The following is a 19,698-nucleotide window of genomic DNA, read 5'->3' on the forward strand; positions in this document are numbered from 1 at the left end:
AATTATATATAAGTTACTTTTGACTGGGGAGTAGCAACCCCTCAACATACATTAGTGACACACAGATAGTCTAGATACTTGGTAGTTCGAGGAATGAAGACATGTACTGCGATAGGGCGGGGCAGACAATTGCTTACCCTAGATGCCCTAACGTCTGCTCAGCCCAGGGTCGCCCCCTGATGGTGGGAGTTCCCTGTCCCCGAACCTAGGGCTAACGAATCCCTAGATCGACCCTATCCAGGGAAAAAGTATTGGATACACAAAAACTGTTAAAAAAAGGCCCATAAAGCCGCAAGTGGAAGGTGTTCCAAAGATATGGAATGACCACCTGCCCACTCGGGGCATACACCGGAATTAATCAGGATAAGAGGAGCGGAGAGAGGGGGTAGATTTATAAGATAGCACACAATCCTCTCACAATAACAATAACACGTACGTTTTCATATGCCCATCCTAATTCACCTGAAACGAGGCAGGTTCATCAGGAGGTGGATAGGTACTTGGACATAGTCCAGGGAAGGTGCAAATAAAACCTGAGACTAAAAATATGATAATAAATGTGGGTCTATACTTAGCTGGAGTATAGACCCAGGAGGACCTCTGAGCAGGCTAGCTGAGAGGGGGGTAACATTGCCAGTATCACTATCATGTATTCTGTGATGGGGGCTTATCGTGCCGCCTGGTAGCCATTGAGCTTCTACTTCCCCGTTTCTCTGAAGCATCTATAGCTAAGTATAGACCCACATTTATTATCATATTTTTAGTCTCAGGTTTTATTTGCACCTTCCCTGGACTATGTCCAAGTACCTATCCACCTCCTGATGAACCTGCCTCGTTTCAGGTGAAACGCGTCGAGGTTTTTGTATTAGGATGGGCATATGAAAACGTACGTGTTATTGTTATTGTGAGAGGATTGTGTGCTATCTTATAAATCTACCCCCTCTCTCCGCTCCTCTTATCCTGATTAATTCCGGTGTATGCCCCGAGTGGGCAGGTGGTCATTCCATATCTTTGGAACACCTTCCACTTGCGGCTTTATGGGCCTTTTTTTAACAGTTTTTGTGTATCCAATACTTTTTCCCTGGATAGGGTCGATCTAGGGATTCGTTAGCCCTAGGTTCGGGGACAGGGAACTCCCACCATCAGGGGGCGACCCTGGGCTGAGCAGACGTTAGGGCATCTAGGGTAAGCAATTGTCTGCCCGCCCTATCGCAGTACATGTCTTCATTCCTCGAACTACCAAGTATCTAGACTATCTGTGTGTCACTAATGTATGTTGAGGGGTTGCTACTCCCCAGTCAAAAGTAACTTATATATAATTCTTTTGAATTGTAGCATTGTCTGTTGGTATATACATACCTATACCCGCATGTCGATCAATAAAGGTAATTTTAAAAGTCACTAAATTAATAAATGAACAGTATTACACTTGGCTAGCCACAGCTGGAACACCAGATTTAGGGGATTGCTATTTTGGCAATTGAATTTCACCCCAGAAAAAAAAAATATCCTTTGCCAGACAGCAGACATAGAAACATAGAAACATAGAATGTGTCGGCAGATAAGAACCATTTGTCCCATCTAGTCTGCCCAATATATCTGAATCCTATGAATAGTCCCTGGCCCTATCTTATATGAAGGATAGCCTTATGCCTATCCCATGCATGCTTAAACCCCTTCACTGTATTTGCAGCTATCACTTCTGCAGGAAGGCTATTCCATGCATCCACTACTCTCTCAGTAAAGTAATACTTCCTTATATTACTTTTAAACCTTTGCCCCTCTAAATTAAAACTGTGTCCTCTTGTGGTAGTTTTTCTTCTTTTAAATATGCTCTCCTCCTTTACCGAGTTGATTCCCTTTATGTATTTAAAAGTTTCTATCATATCCCCTCTGTCTCTTCTTTCTTCCAAGCTATACATATTAAGGTCCTTTAACCTTTCCTGGTAAGTTTTATCCTGCAATCCATGTACTAGTTTAGTAGCTCTTCTCTGAACTCTCTCTAGAGTATCTATATCCTTCTGGAGATATGGCCTCCAGTACTGCGCACAATACTCCAAGTGAGGTCTCACCAGTGTTCTGTACAGCGGCATAAGCACTTCACTCTTTCTACTGCTTATACCTCTCCCTATACATCCAAGCATTCTGCTGGCATTTCGTGCTGCTCTATTACATTGTCTTCCCACCTTTAAGTCTTCTGAAATAATTACTCCTAAATCCCTTTCCTCAGATACTGAGGTCAGGACTGTGTCAAATATTCTATATTCTGCCCTTGGGTTTTTACGCCCCAGGTGCATTATTTTGCACTTATCCACATTAAATTTCAGTTGCCAGAGTTCTGACCATTCTTCTAGTTTTTCCTAAATCCTTTTCCATTTGTCGTTTCCCTCCAGGAACATCAACCCTGTTACATATCTTTGTGTCATCAGCAAAAAGACAAACCTTACCATCGAGGCCTTTTGCAATATCACTTATGAAGATATTAAACAAAATTGGTCCCAGTACAGATCCCTGTGGAACCCCACTGGTAACATGACCTTGTTTTGAATGTTCTCCATTGACTACAACCCTCTGTTGTCTGTCACTCAGCCACTGCCTAATCCACTCAACAATATGGGAGTCCATGCTCAATGACTGCAGTTTATTGATAAGTCTTCTATGTGGGACAGTGTCAAAAGCTAGATATGCGATGTCTACTGCACCTCCACCGTCTATTATTTTAGTCACCCAGTCAAAAAAATCTATAAGATTTGTTTGACATGATCTCCCTGAAGTAAACCCATGTTGTTTTTCATCTTGCAATCCATGGATTTTAGATGTTCCACAATCCTATCCTTTAATAGGGTTTCCATTAATTTGCCTACTATTGATGTCAGACTCACTGGTCTATAGTTGCTCGATTCCTCCCTACTACCTTTCTTGTGAATGGGCACGACATTTGCCAATTTCCAATCTTCCGGGACGACTCCTGTTACTAATGATTGGTTAAATAAATCTGTTAACGGTTTTGCCAGCTCACTACTAAGCTCTTTTAATAATTTTGGGTGTATCTCATCAGGCCCCTGTGACTTATTTGTCTTCACCTTAGACAGCAAACTTAGAACATCTTCCTCTGTAAAGATACATGCATCAAACGATTTATTAGTCATCCTTTCTAGTGGAGGTCCTTCTCCTTTTTCTTTTGTAAAAACTGAACAGAAGTATTCATTAAGGCAGTCGGCTAGCCCTTTATTCTCTTCTACATACCTTCCGTCCTTTGTTTTTAATTTAGTTATTCCTTGTTTTAATTTCCTTTTTTCATTTATATATCTGAAGAATGTCTTATCCCCTTTTTTCATAGACTGAGCTAGTTTTTCTTCTGCCTGCGCTTTAGAAGTTCTTATAACTTGCTTGGCCTCTCTCTGCCTAATCTTGTAGATTTCCTTATCTTCATTGCTCTGGTTTTTTTTATAATTACAAAATGCTAGCTTTTTATTTTTAATGATTTGGGCCACTTCTGCTGAGTACCACAGTGGTCTCTTCCTTTTTTTGCTTTTACTGACAAGTCTAATGCAATTTTCTGTTGCCTTCAATAATGCACCTTTTAAGTAGTCCCATTTCTCCTGGACTCCATGTAATCTGTTCCAGTCTGATAAGGACTCATTTATGACTAATTTCATTTTTGAAAATTCTGTTTTTCTAAAGTCTAAAACTTTTGTTTTTGTGTATTACACTTGGCTAGCCACAGCTGGAACACCAGATTTAGGGGATTGCTATTTTTGCAAGTGAATTTCACCCCTCAATAATATATAGAAAATTCTATCCTGAGTTTCTAGGGGTGACAATAAGCACAGCCAAGCCCCTGATGTAGGATATAGCAAAAAAATAAAATAAAATACTATTGATGGTTAAATGGACTTGGTGGCAGCTTGTGCTGGTGCACCACAAGACACAAAATGGTCGCCGATCACCCCAGAAAAAAGTGACAGAAAAACGCTCTGGGCAGCCTTAAAACAGTGAGCAATTAACTAGCAGAAGTTGAATGATTCACAGCTGTAGATCGATCACTTCATTAAGTGTTTCTGCTGAGTTAATCCCTGCCTAATCTCGCCCTAACAGCAGCTGCATCCTCTCCCTACACTAATCAGAGCAGAGTGACGTGCGGCGCTACGTGACTCCAGCTTAAATAGAGGCTGGGTCACATGCTGCACTGGCCAATCACAGTTATGCCAATAGTAGGCATGGCTGTGATGGCCTCTTGGGGCAAGTAGTATGATGCTTGTTGATTGACTGCCTTGCAGGCTTTCAAAATGCGCCATAGAAATCGCCGAACAACAAACTCAAATTTTTACGTAAATGTTCGGGTTCGGGTCCGAACACCCCAAAATTCGGTACGAACCCGAACTATACAGTTCGGGTTCGCTAATCCCTAATTACAATCTAGTTTTTATTCTGTTGCAAGGGACAGTGAAGAGAAAGGCTAGAATTACAAAAAAGAAGAATTGTGTGTGTAGAATACGGACAGGCAGGGAAAGCTGTCAACCAGGGAGTGAGAAGTGAGGAGCTAAAGCTGGGTGTGCCTCTTAGCAGAACTGTAGCTGCTGCAAACTTCAAGCACAGCTAACTGCAAGGAAAATTCTTTTTTTTTTTCTAATTTTAACAGAAATTATTTTATTGGAGTTGGGGTAGGGGGTTCCATAAGCTCAAAACTTTATTTTTATTTTTTTTAAGTTTTACAAACCGTAAAAAATACAGCAGACAAATCATCAGTGATATAGAAATATTAGTGCTAAATATGTATTTCTATCTCCACACAGTTCCTAATTTTTTGGGAGGGTTGTTCAATTTCATAAAACCCAGTGGCATAGCTATCAGGAAAGAGGGGGAGCAGTTGCTTCAGGGCCCAAGCTCAGAAGGGGCTCAGGAGCAGGGTAGGCCTTGGGGTTTGGGACCTGTGTGATTTCACAGGGTGCAATGTCCTTGCATAATCCACAGAACACCACCTTGAACCTTCCCTACTGCTTCTGTTCTCCCAGCTCTATTCAGATCCTTTTCCTTCTTGTATTAGAAGTGCTGAGCCAATCGAAGCTACAGCACAGGGCTTCAAATGATGCCTTTGTCTGTAACAAAGCCCTAACACTAGATAACTAGGAGCTGTCAGCAGAAAAAAGCTGCCAGCTCCCAGTATCTGTGTCCTCAGCTCAATTGATATGGCTTTTCCCTTCCTCACTAGCATCTTTCCTTACTGTCTTTCTTCTCTTGTAATTCCTCCATAAGTACTCTCCCTTCATTTCTTCCTGGTACCCTCTCCTCTCACTCCACCACTCACCTCCTCTCCAAGCAGCCCTGGTGTCCCAAAGTCTCTTCCTCTTCCTCACACAACATCACAGGGAGGCCTAGTTAGCATCAGACAGGGCTCCTAATAGAGCAGAGACTTCTAATATGCCTCATGTTATCAAAAATGTAAGTATACTTTTATGCTTGCATGTTGATCTACAAGTATACAAGTATATAGATATGTCAGTATACAGGTATGTAAATACAGTTGTTCTCATAAGTTTACATACCCTTGCAGAATTTATGATTGCTTAACCATTGTTCAGAGAATATGAATGATAACACAAAAACTTTTCTTTCACTCATGGTCAGTGGTGGGCTGAAGCCATTTATTGTCAAACTTTGTTTACTCTTTTTAAATCATAATCAAACGCCAACTACCCAAATGACCCTTATCAAAAATTTACATACCCCAGTTCCTAATACTGTGTATTGCCCCCTTTAACATCAATGACAGCCTGAAGTCTTTTGTGGTAGTTGTGGATGAGGATCTTTATCTTCTCAGATGGTAAAGCTGCCCATTCTTCCTGGCAAAAAGCCTCCAGTTCCCCTAAATTCTTGGGCTGGCTTGCATGAACTGCACTTTTGAGGTCTCCCCAGAGTGGTTCAATGATATTGAGGTCTGGAGATGAGCTGGCCACTCCAGAACCTTCGCTTTATTTTGCTGTAGCCAATGACAGGTTGACTTGGCCTTGTGTTTTGGATCATTGTTATGTTGAAATGTCCAAGTACGTCCCATGAGCAGCTTCTAGGATGATGAGTGCAAATTTTCCTCCAGTATTTGTTGATACATTACTTCATTCATATTGCCATCAATTCTGACCAAACTTCCTGTGCCTTTGTAACTCACACATCCCCAAAACATCAGCGATCCACCACCATGTTTCACAGTAGGAATGGTGTACCTTTCATCATAGGCCTTGTTGACGCCTCTCCAAATGTAGTGTTTATGGTTGTGTCCAAACAGTTCAATTTTAGTCTCATCATTCCAAATGACTTTGTTCCAGAAGGCTTGAGGCTTGTCTCTGTGCTGTTTGGCATATTGTAAGCCGGATACTTTGTGGCATTTGCGTAGTAATGGCTTTCTTCTGGCAACTCGACAATGCAGCCCATCTCTCTTCAAGTGCCTCCTTATTGTGCATCTTGAAATAGCCACACCACACTCTTTCAGAGAGTCCTGTATTTCACCTGAAGTTATTTGTGGGTTTTTCCTTGCATACTGAACAATGTTTCTGTCAGTTGTGCTGAAAGTTTAGTTGGTCTACCTGACCGTGGTTTGGTTTCAACAGAACCCTTACTTTTCCACTTATTTTCTTTTTAATTCTCTTTTTATACATTTTCCAAAAAAGAAATAATTGAACAATAGCAACTCTGATACAACAGTAATTTTAAATAACAGTATGTACAGTAGTAGTTACAGACATGTATAAATGAATACATAGATGTCAGAAAATGACAAAACTTACAAAATTTAAGGTGATGGGGGGGGAGAAGGGGGGTAAGGGGGCATGTAAGATGTACTTTGTCATGAGTGTTAGTTTCATATGGTGCTGGGGTCAACCTCCACCATCCTGTCAACGAGGAGGTTAAACAGTATGTTATCCAATCCTCCCATGTCTTTTGAAATTTAGTGTGGGCTCTGGATTCCCAAGCATAGAGTTCAGTTCTTCCATGTGGTATATATGGTGTACTTTGAGTAGCCATTGGGGGATAGTAGGAGAGGTCTGTTGGTTCCAATACTGTGGTATCAACCACTTTGCTGCCGAGTCCAGGTAGTGGAGGAGTCTTTGTTTGATATGAGGGATATCACCTTGTATTATGTTTAGCAATATTGAAATTGGTGATGGGGTTTTGTCCAGAGAGCAGATGCGCTTAATCAATTCTAGAATCTCAGACCAGAAAGGCTGTATCACTGGGCAGGTCCACCACATATGTAGGTAAGTGCCCCAGTGTAGCAATCATCAGAGCTGAGACAATTTATTTGTTTGAGCCTAACCGGTGTGAGATACCATTGTCGTGCTGGTAGGCTGGGGGTGAGGCAAAAACAAGCCTAGCACTGGTTTGCTGAAGTTCTGCTTACCACTATTATAGGCATAGTTTCGACATTACTCTTCAAGGTTTTCATGGAGAGCAGTGACAGACAAACCATGGCATACACACAAGTAAAAGCTAAGTCTTTCGCCATCAGATGGCTCCAATCAAGCACCAGGTGTGCAATACCTTAAAGGGTACCGTATTTGTCATCTGATTTGCACCTATGTAACTGGCTGACCTGTTGGATATGCTCTTGGCAGCTGAAAGCATATGTGATGGTCCCATGTTCATATGTGCCCATTGCTGAAAAAAATATTTAGTATATGCAAATAAGCCTCTAGGATCAATGAGGACATTATTGTTACACCTATAGGCTCTGCTCTCTATGTAACTGCCACGTCATTGCTACTAGAGGCTCATTTGCATATATTACATCTCCAACACAGATGCTGTCACCTGATAAGGGCACTTGCACAACAAGCCAGCCAATTTCATAGGTACAAATCTGATGATATATGCCCTTTAAAGATGGGTGGGTTTTAAGATGGCTGGACCAAATGGCACAAATCAAGCACTTGTTACCTCCTGTGTCACCCCTATCTGTGGAATATGTGTCACGGCGAGGAGTGAAGGAAACGCCCCACCGTGCGGTGTCAAAGGAAAAAGGGGATCAGCCTGGCCAAAAGGAGTGATAAGAGAGCAGGCCACCTCCTACCGCGTCCTAATCCTCTCCCTAACTGCTCACCGTATGAGCGGACCCCGATGGTGGGACGGCTCATACATGGGATACCTAATATCCTGAGTCGCCCTGGAAATCCCTCACATAGGAGCAGGGGAGAGACTACCTGTTCCTCCTCAACACGGAGGAACAGGAGTCTCTAACTAAGGCCAGGCTGCAAGCAGAGGGGAACACATACAGCATATGGAGATGGCAGGTAAGTGAAACGAGCAACACACTTACCTGCCACAGACACACTGACTGGAACCCGTGCACAAGTGCTAGTGTCCACACCAACATCAAAGGACACAGCACACACCACGAACCACACAGGGACCCAGGACACTCATAGCTGCAATAAATGGGAAACAGGGGAATGTGTAAAAAACATGCTGGACACCAAACACTATCAGACATGTAACACCAAAAATAGACATACCAACACCCTGATCAAAACCCATACACAAAGGGACAGGAAGGGAACTAGACAGAACACCAAAAAAACAACAGGGTGGGGAAGTAGGGGAACGTAACAGGATCAGCGTGAGTGCAAGAATGTCTCTCTAAGACTGCCGCCAGCCCCTGGAGCAACACATAGGAACCAGAGCACCAGCCACCAAACAGCCCAGAGAAACCGCACTGAACGCTGCGTCCACCTCAAACCCAGTTCACACAAGGTCGTTGCCAGCAAGCATTCCCAACCAGCACACAGCCAGTACACCACAGGAATGCAGCCAGCACACAACACAAGTGACAAAACCACTGAGACCTGGACTAGGGGAAGTAAGAAGATTCAGCGTTAGAGCAAGGATGGCTCTCTAAGACTGCCGCCAGCCCCTGGAGCAACACACAGGAACCAGGGCACCAGCCACCAAAACAGCCCAGAGAAACCGCACAGAACACTGCGTCCACCTCAGACACGGTTCACACCAGGTCGCTGCCAGCATGCATCCCCAACCAGCACACAGCCAGTACACCAAAGGAATGCATCTGGCACGCAACACAAGCACCTGAACCACTGAGAAATGTACGAGGAGAAACGCAAACACAAGTGGCGGTTCACACCTACTGCAACCAACAGTCACAGGGAACCGCACTGTTAACAGCGTCTCACCTTTCACCCTCCCTCTGGAGGATAAGCATGAAAATGGCAGGCAACACATGCTGGGCCCTCTTCCGAAGGCTCCAAGAAAGGAGCCTCTGTGGTCATACTAAACCACATGTTACCACCGGCAACAGCATGCGTGGCAACCATGTCACGGCAATCACCCAGAAGGCCAAGACACTGCCACTGTATGCTCTCACAGCAACACGTTGCCGCGGGCAACGCAAGTGTGGCAACAGTGTCACAGCGCAAACCAAAGGGCGGGACAATATGTTTACGCAATATTAATAAAAATTTATCAAAATTATTATTATTATTGTTATGGGTGTGGAGCAGCCTTAACCCCTTAAGGACTCAGCCCTATTTCACCTTAAGGACCAGGCCATTTTTTGCAAATCTGACCAGTGTCACTTTAAATGCTGATAACTTTAAAATGCTTTGACTTATCCAGGCCATTCTGAGATAGTTTTTTCGTCACATATTGTACTTCATGACACTGGTAAAATGAAGTAAAATAAAATCAATTTTATTTATAAAAAAATACCAAATTTACCAAAAATTTGTAAAAAATTGCAAATTTCCAAGTTTCAATTTCTCTACTTCTATAATACATAGTAATACCTCCAAAAATAGTTATTACTTTACATTCCCCATATGTCTACTTCATGTTTGGATCATTTTGGGAATGATATTTAATTTTTTGGGGATGTTACAAGGCTTAGAAGTTTAGAAGCAAATCTTGAAATTTTTCAAAAATTTTCAAAAACACTATTTTTAAGGACCAGTTCAGGTCTGAAGTCACTTTGCAAGGCTTACATAATAGAAACCACCCAAAAATGACCCCATTCTATAAACTACACCCCTCAAGGTATTCAAAACTGATTTTACTAACTTTGTTAACCCTTTCGCAGTTACAAAGCAAGGGTTAACAGCCAAACCAAACTCAATATTTATGGCCCTGATTCTGTAGTTTACAGAAACACCCCATATGTGGTCGTAAACCACTGAACGGGCACACGGCAGGGTGCAGAAGAAAAGGAATGCCATCCAGTTTTTGAAAGGCAGGTTTTGCTGGACTGTTTTTTTTGACACCATGTCCCATTTGAAGCCCCCCTGATGCACCCCTAGAGTAGAAACTCCATAAAAGTGACCCCATCTAAGAAACTACACCCCCCAAGGTATTCAAAACAGATTTTACAAACGTAGTTAACCCTTTAGGTGTTCCACAAGAATTAATGGAAAATAGAAATACAATTTCAAAATTTCACTTTTTGGGCACATTTTCCATTTTAATAATTTTTTTCCGGTTACAAAGCAAGGGTTAACAGCCAACTAAACTAAATATTTATGGCCCTGATTCTGTAGTTTACAGAAACACCCCATATGTGGTCATGAACCGCTATACGGGCACACGGCAGGGCGCAGAAGGAAAGGAATGCCATACGGTTTTTGGAAGGCAGATTTTGCTGGACTGTTTTTTTTGACACCATGTCCCATTTGAAGCCCCCCTGATGCACCCCTAGAGTAGAAACTCCATAAAAGTGACCCCATCTAAGAAACTACACCCCTCAAGGTATTCAAAACTGATTTTACAAACGTAGTTAACCCTTTAGGTGTTCCACAAGAATTAATGGAAAATAGAAATACAATTTCAAAATTTCACTTTTTTGGCACATTTTCCATTTTAATAATTTTTTTCCGGTTACAAAGCAAGGGTTAACAGCCAACTAAACTAAATATTTATGGCCCTGATTCTGTAGTTTACAGAAACACCCCATATGTGGTCATGAACTGCTGTACGGGCACACGGCAGGGCGCAGAAGGAAAGGAATGCCATACGGTTTTTGGAAGGCAGATTTTGCTGGACTGTTTTTTTTTACACCATGTTCCATTTGAAGCCCCCCTGATGCAACCCTAGAGTAGAAACTCCATAAAAGTGACCCCATCTAAGAAACTACACCCCTCAAGGTATTCAAAACAGATTTGACAAACGTCGTTAACCCTTTAGGTGTTCCACAAGAGTTATTGGCAAATGGAGAAGAAATTTCTGAATTTAAATTTTTGGGCAAATTTTCCATTTTAATCTATTTTTCCCAGTAACAAAGCAAGGGCTAACAGCCAAACAAAACTCAATATTTATGGCCCTGATTCTGTAGTTTACAGAAACACCCCATATGTGGTCGTAAACAGTTGTACGGGCACACGGCAGGGCGCAGAAGGAAAGGAATGCCATACGGTTTTTGGAAGGCAGATTTTGCTGGACTGTTTTTTTTTTTACACCATGTCCCATTTGAAGCCCCCCTGATGCACCCCTAGAGTAGAAACTCCAAAAAAGTGGCCCCATTTTAGAAACTACGGTATAGGGTGGCAGTATTGTTGGTACTAGTTTAGGGTACATATGATTTTTGGTTGCTCTATATTACACTTTTTGTGAGGCAAGATAACAAGGAATAGCTGTTTTGGCACCATTTAAATTTTTTGTTATTTACAACATTCATTTGACAGGTTAGATCATGTGATATTTTTATAGACCAGGTTGTCACGGATGTGGCGATACCTAATATGTATACATTTTTTTTATTTATGTAAGTTTTACACAATGAATTCATTTTTGAAGCAAAAAAAAAACATGTTTTAGCGTTTCCATAGTCTGAGAGCCATAATTTTTCCAGTTTTTGGGCGATTACCTTGGGTAGGGTATAATTTTTGCGGGATGAGATGATGGTTTTATTGGCACTATTTTGGGGTGCGTGTGACTTTTTGATCGCTTGCTATTACACTTTTTGTGATGTAAGGTGACAAAAAATGGTTTATTTAGCACAGATTTTATTTTAAATTTTTTACGGTGTTCATCTGAGGGGTTAGTTCATGTGATATCTTTATAGAGCTGGTCGATGCGGACGCGGCAATACCTAATATGTATACTTTTTTTTAATTTATGTAAGTTTTACACAATGATTTCATTTTTGAAACAAAAAAAATCATGTTTTAGTGTTTCCATAGTCTGAGAGCCATAATTTTTTCAGTTTTTGGGCGATTACCTTGGGTAGGGTATAATTTTTGTGGGATGAGATGATGGTTTTATTGGCACTATTTTGGGGTGCGTGTCACTTTTTGATCGCTTGCTATTACACTTTTTGTGATGTAAGGCGACAAAAAATGGTTTATTTAGCACAGTTTTTATTTAAAAATTTTTACGGTGTTCATCTGAGGGGTTAGGTCATGTGATAGTTTTATAGAGCTGGTCGATACGGACGCGGTGATACCTAATATGTATAAAAAATAATTTATTTATGTAAGTTTTACACAATAAATGCTTTTTTCAAACCAAAAAAATGATGTTTTAGTGTCTCCATATTCTGAGCCATAGTTTTTTTATTTTTTGGGCGATTGTCTCAGGTAGGGGCTCATTTTTTGCGGGATGAGGTTACGGTTAGATTATTACTATTTTGGTGGCAAACGCCTTTTTCATCGCTTGCTGTTGTACTTTTTGTGATGTAAGGTGACAAAAAATGGTTTATTTAGCACAGTTTTTATTTTTTATTTTTTACGGTGTTCATCTGAGGGGTTAGGTCATGTGATATGTTTATAGAGCTGGTCGATACGGACGCGGCGATACCTAATATGTATACTTTCTTCTTTTTTCCTATTTTTTACCAATTTTTTTTTACTTTATTTGGGGAAAATGACATTTTTTTTTATTTTTACTTGAAACTTTTAATTTTGGGGGGGAAAACTTTATTTTTTAAACTTTATTTTTTACTTTATTTTTTGTCCCACTTTGGGACTTGAACTTTTGGGGGTATATTCCTTTACAATGCATTCCAATACTTCTGTATTGGAATGCATTGGCTGTATAAGTAATACTGTGTGTATTACTCATACAGCTTCCAGGGCCTGTGAGATCCAGGGGGCTGGATCTCACAGGCTCTTCACCGGAAGGCAGCGCAGATTCCTCAGGAAGGCATCGCGCTGCCTTCCATGCCATCGGGTCCCCCCCACAGCCCCTGGACATGGCTGCAGGAGGAAAATTGATGACAAATTGAAGAGATGGCTAATACGAATGTTAACCAATGAGCCCAGAACTAAATGATTAAATTACTCCAGCACATGGAGGTGTTGTAATAAAGTAAAAAAAAATTTTTTTAGGTTGATTGTGGCTGTATACATAAATTTAACATTTCGGGTTTCAAGCCTTCTTCAGACTGATGCCGCTGGTGGTCGAGATCCAAGAAAGATATAGGTAAGAGTGCTTAAGGATATGTGTGCTCCACTGCAGATAATTGCACAATTGCTGGAAGTAAATTAAGTTTTTTTAAATGTACAGTACTTCACCCCATCGACGACTCAAATTGAGTTATTTTGGACTGAGTTGAAACCCATGTACTGAGTTAATTCTAAACTAAATTTATGTTGAAACAGAGTTATTTCTAGTAGAATATGTGGACCTGTTCAAGTTTTTTTTCAATTCTTCCCTAAGTGCAGGCTGTATCATCTGTTTAGCAGCCAGGACTGACAACCTCAGCAGCGCCCAGGTGCTGCCCAAGTTAACAACACCAGGTGTAGTGAAACACAGCTTTTGGTGGCCTGCTTGCCATCCAACAAGAAACAACTTTGCAATCCCCTCATACATCAACACGGAGGATGGAAAGGTAAGAGCCTGTGCTAGACAATGTCACAAATAGTGATGAGCAGCATAGGCAGTATTTGAATTCGCAATATATTGTGAATTTTTGGCCTAATATTCACCATAACTTTGCAAATTTGTGATCTCCAGTCATTATATTCTTGATTACGAAAATCGGCAATGTAATACTATACGCATATTGCTCACGCAATACAGGCGTGGCTCACTTTTGCTACATTTTTCAAGCTGCTAGAAGTTTCCTGAGACTGGAGAAAATAGTTAGCAGCAACTTTCGTGACTCCTAATCACTGTAAATAATTTTACATTACAGCACTGTGCTCCAATATATTCGCGATTGCGAGAATCGGCACTATAGATGCGCATATTTTTGGCACAATACATGCAACTTCACATTTTATCAGGTCTGAGTAGATATTACTGATTGGTGCACTAAATATTGTTGTGACATCACAGCACTATGTCTGTAGCATGTATGTATGGACAGCAGAGGAACAGTAATTCCTATCACACTATCTAACACCCTGCACTGGAACTTATCAGCTGCACTATATCACTATCTAACCTACACTGACTATCTCCCACTAATGATCTGTATTAGGGTACTTTCACAGTAGCATTTTTCTTTTCCTGCACTGAGTTCCGTCAAAAGGGCTCAATGCAGGAAAATAACTGATCAGGTATATCAATATGCATTCTGAATCGAGAGCAATCTGTTCAGGATGCATCAGGATGTCTTCAGTTCAGTCATTTTGACTGATCAGGCAAAATATAAAACCGCAGCATGCTACGTTTTTATCTCCGGCGAAAAAAACTGAAGACTTGCCTGAATCCAGCATTTTTTTCCATAGGAATGTATTAGTGCCGGATCCTGCATTCAAAATACCGGAATGCCGGATCCGTCCTTCTGGTCTGCGCATGGGCAGACCGAAAAAAAAGGTGAAAAAAATAAATGCCAGATCCGTTTTGCCGGATGACACCGGAAAGACGGATCTGGCATTTCAATGCATTTTTCTGACTGAGCATGCATTTTTAAGACTGATCAGGATCCTGATCAGTCTTACTAATGCCATCAGTTGGCATACGTTTTGCCGGATCCGACAGGCAGTTCCGGCGACGAAACTGCTTGCCGGATCACTCTGCCGCAAGTGTGAAAGTAGACTTATATACATGAGCTAACTATCTAATGCAGGCATGCTCAACCTGCGGCCCTCCAGCTGTTGCAAAACTACAACTCCCAGCATGCCTGAACAGCCTACAGCTATCAGCCTACAGCAGGGAATTGTGGGAGTTGTAGTTTTACAACTGGAGGGCCGAGGTTGAGCATGCCTGATCTAATGCAAATGACTCAGCAAAGCACAGAGCACAGCAATGTCACTGCTCTCTCTCTCTCAGAACTGCAAAAAAACAGCAGAAAATGGCTGCTGGGGAGGATCTTATATAGTAAGCGGTAGGTAACTTTCCTATTGGTTGCTAGTGATGTTGCTAAGCTCTGACAAAGACATTGCAGCCTTCTCATTGGCCCACAAGCAAGAAGGGAGGTTACCAATGAGAAAAAAAATCTAGAATATTCGCGATTACGAATATATAGCACTATACTATACTGCTTTCTCGAAGTGCCGATATTCGCGATAAAAATTTGAGATTAGAATATTCGCGATCAACACTAATCACAAAGACTGGACTTTTAGTAAGAGTAGCTGAAAACCAGGCACATCTATAACCTGGTATGAGACAGCACACAGTCTGGTGTATAGAGCAACAAGGATTGGAGAATTGACTTTGATTTTTGTGAGTGTTAGGCCTCATGCACATGACAGTATTTTTTTGAGGTCCGCAAAAAGCTGTTCCGTTGTTCCGTGATCCGTTTCCGTTTTTGTTTCCGTGTGTCTTCCTTTATTTTTGCAGGATCACCAGACATGAAGGAAAGTAAAAAAAAGTCTAAGTCAAGTTTGCCATGAAAATGATAGGAAAAAAACGGGCGCGGATGACAATCTTGTGTGCCTCCGCGTTTTTTCATGGTCTCATTGACTTGAATAGGTCCGCGAACCGTTTTCCATGAAAAAAATAGGACAGGTTATATTTTTTTGACGAACTGGAACCACGGATCACGGACGCGGATGACAAATGGTGCATTAGCCGAGTTTTCAACGGACCCATTGAAAGTCAATGGGTCCGCAGAAAATCACGAAAAACTGAACAACGGACACGGAATAAAACAACGGTCGTGTGCATGAGGCCTTAGGAGAACACTTTAATTGGGATGGACTGATGAGGTGGACAAGAGGAGATTTCTAAGAAGGTTGTTACTAAAGAAACTCTTGTTAGTCCAACATACATAGAGTTTTTGTTCTTTTTTTTTTTTTAGAAGCCCAGGTGGCTTCCTGTTTTCCTATTAAACAATTAGAGGCAGTATTCTTTAATTAATAGTGTTGATAGTTTATGTAGATACATTTATTGAATTTGCTTTAAAATTAAGGGGTACCATGGTGTATGAGCTTTTACATACACTTAAACATACATATATATTTATTTTATTTTAAGACAGTTTGAAATGAATTAAAATGTAATAACCAGGAGTAGAATGTAAAGCAAGGTTTTAATTGGTACATCCCCTTTAATTAATGCAAATGGTTAGAGATGTCCGATACCTGGCCGCATTCCTGGAGTATGAACTAACTGTTCATGCGTACTGAACACTTAGCTTTGCAACAAAGAGCTCAACTAGTGGCGTGACAAGAGCACGGGGGGAAGGTTTCCTCCCCGGTGGACCTTTGTCAGGGGGTACCAGACCCCAAAAGCAATGAACGCTTCCATCAATACATAGCGCTGGCAGCCTGTGTGGGAGAAGCCTGCAGCTTGGGAATCTGCCTGTGCTCCTCCCACACAGTGCTGCAGAACGATCTGTGTCTGCAGGGGAGAGCTAGAACTGAGAATCATGGGACAAGGTGAGTAGTTACAGAGGGGGCACAGAGGGCTTTACTACTATGAAGGGGGGACAATGGGCATTACTACTATGAAGGAACACACTGGGCATTACTACTGTGAAGGGGGTGGGCATAACTGCTATGGGGCACAGAGTGGGCATTACTACTGTGAAAGTGTACAGTGGGCATTGCTACTATATAGGGGGCACAATGTGCATTACTACTATGGAGGGGGCACAGTCGGCATTATTAGTATGAAGGGGGCACAATGGGCATTACTACTGTGAAGGGGCAAAGAGGGCATTACTAATGTGAAGGGGCATAACTGTTATGGTGACACAGTGAGGGCATAACTACTCTGAAGGGGCACAGAGAGGGCATAACTACTGTGAATGGGGCACAAAGAGGGCATTACAACTTTGAAAGGGGCACAGATAGGACCTTACCAATGTGAAAGGGGCACAGAGAGAGCATAACTACTGTTAGGGGGGCACAATGTGGGCATAACTACTGTGAGGGGGCACATATCTGGACAAAACTACTTTGAAGGTTGTACAATGAAGGCAATGCTACTGTGAGGCACTACAATTATTTTAAAAAAAATTGGGGGGGGGGGGGGTAGAAAAAGGACCTGCCTTGGGTGCTAAACACCTAGGCATGCCATTGAGCTCAACTCCATTGAAGACATCATCAAGGTAAGATGAATATTGCTACCATCACCTCTCTTTGTATTATTTGGGCGTCAGCTGAGTGCCATGTTGGTCGCTGGTCGGAGTGGAGCTCGTCCATTTGTTTTCACAGATTTCTGTGACTGTTACTTTACTTTATCTTTTATATCTATCTATCTATCTATCTATCTATCTATCTATCTATCTATCTATCTATCTATCTATCTAGTCCAGAAAATGAACGGCACTCCAATAGAGTATGGACAAATAACTCCTTTATTCACCCGTGCGGTGCTAATCTATATATCTAGCACAAGGTTGGTGGCTCACTTTCTGATCCGCTATTGGGTAGGTGCACTGCCCGACAGCACTCCCTAATGCTAGTAAAGTAAAAAGGTAATTAATTGGATTGGGCGTCACTCTTTATCAGGCAACACAGACAAGTTGGTTGGTATATCAGAAATTTTTTATATATGTGATACTTTAAAATAATTTACAACATGTTGCATATAATTCATACACTCAATCAATGTTAAAACTCAGACTAAAAAATGCAAAATATACACTTCTATATACTAAAAGTCCTTAGGGGGGGGGGGGGCTGTTGAGCCAATAAGTCCAAAGGCAATTATAACCCTAATGTGTATTAGCAGCTATACTTGTGGGAAAGCACAATGTTCAATAGAGCAATGTCCAAAGAGATCAATATCATCCCCAGATTTTGACAAGTTGCAATAATCCAATGCTATACTTTGTATAGAATATATAGAGTACTTTACCCCTCCTGTATTCGGCCCGTTTGTGCACCAGTTTGTCAGATGCGGTGCTTTAAGCTTCCAGGACCTGTCGGTAAAGTCTATGGGATTTACACCCTTGCCTGGATAGCAGTGTGATTTCTTTGCTCTGCTTTGACCTTCCAGGACCTGTGGCGTCCCACGTGGTTGGCTGGGCGGTCAGATGACTTGAATTTCCAGGCGGGGTTTTCAAATTAATCTGTAGATGTTAGAAGTTGAAAACAGACGATTTCCAAATGTTGTTCCTTGATGTTTCCTCACTGTCTTTACCATACGTGTTTCGGGGTAACAGGCCCTTTCCTCAGTGGTGACACCACGGGCCGCTCTGTTCTCCTGCTATGTCCTCCGGTATCACCGTTCACTAAGTTATGGTAGGCGGAGTCTGCCCTTGTTCTTCTGTAGCTGTCACGAGGGTGTCAAGAACCACGCCTGACTCCGTTATACCCGGGGTCAGGAAGTCGCAGCGGTTGGCTGCACGCTCTATGTAGATAGGACTGTTTCCTTATGGTAGCTTTCTGGGTTTGCTTTGCAAACCCTTTTGGCTCACTCAGGGATCCGTAGCTCCTTCTCCTCAGCTGTTCCTTGTCCAGCACTCCCAAACCTCCTTATATTCCCCTCTCACACTTCTCTGGTTGCCAGATATAGAGCTTCCTGCCTGGACATCTATTCTGACCTTCTGGAGCTGTGTTGCTGCGTTCTCTGGTAGTTGGTCCAGAACGCTACCCTCCGGATCCCTGTTGGACCTTTGTGGTCTATTGTGGTCGCCCACCTGGGTGAATGTGTTTGTCTGTTTTGTCTGTCCTCTCCCTGGTGTTTCCCTCTTAGTGACAGTGGTGCGGACTAGCGATCCCACCGGCCCGTTCACTATCTAGGGCTCATTTTAGGGAAAGCCAGGGTTCAGGCAAGTAATCGCCGCACGGGTGAGGAACCCGTCTAGGGACGTCAGGGCAGTCAGGTGCCAGCCGCAAGGTGAGTTAGGGGTCACCACCTTTCCCTCTCCCTTGGGCAGGGCTTTCCCTTTTTCCTCCCTGTGCGTGACGCCGGTCATTACATTAATGTCTGTCCTTTTTTCCTCAGAAACAAAAGACCATCGGAAAACTACTAACCCCAGGCTGTGTGGAGGATGTGTAACGGTCGCGTACACACACACACAGGGGGGAGGGAAGTGACCACTGCGCTCCACCCTTACCCCTGGCCCTGCCTACTTGCCTCGCGAGTCCTAATGACAGGGGACAACTGGACGGCAATCCCTAACTTGGAGTAAGTGCAGGGATGACAGACAGACAAACAACAGGACGTGAACGGACCGAGTCAATACCAGGAAAGCTGCAAAGTACAAATGGAGCAAGCAGAGAATTGTCAGGAGAAGCCGGGGTCATAAATACCAGGAGAGCAGAGAAGTACAAGAGGAGTCCTAAGAGAGTAGTCAGGTGGGAGCCGAGGTCACAATACCAGGACGGATGCGCAGTACAGGAGGATCAGGCAAAAGGA

Source organism: Bufo bufo, chromosome 1 (genome assembly GCF_905171765.1).
Source record: "Bufo bufo chromosome 1, aBufBuf1.1, whole genome shotgun sequence".
Classification (NCBI taxonomy): Eukaryota; Metazoa; Chordata; class Amphibia; order Anura; family Bufonidae; genus Bufo; species Bufo bufo.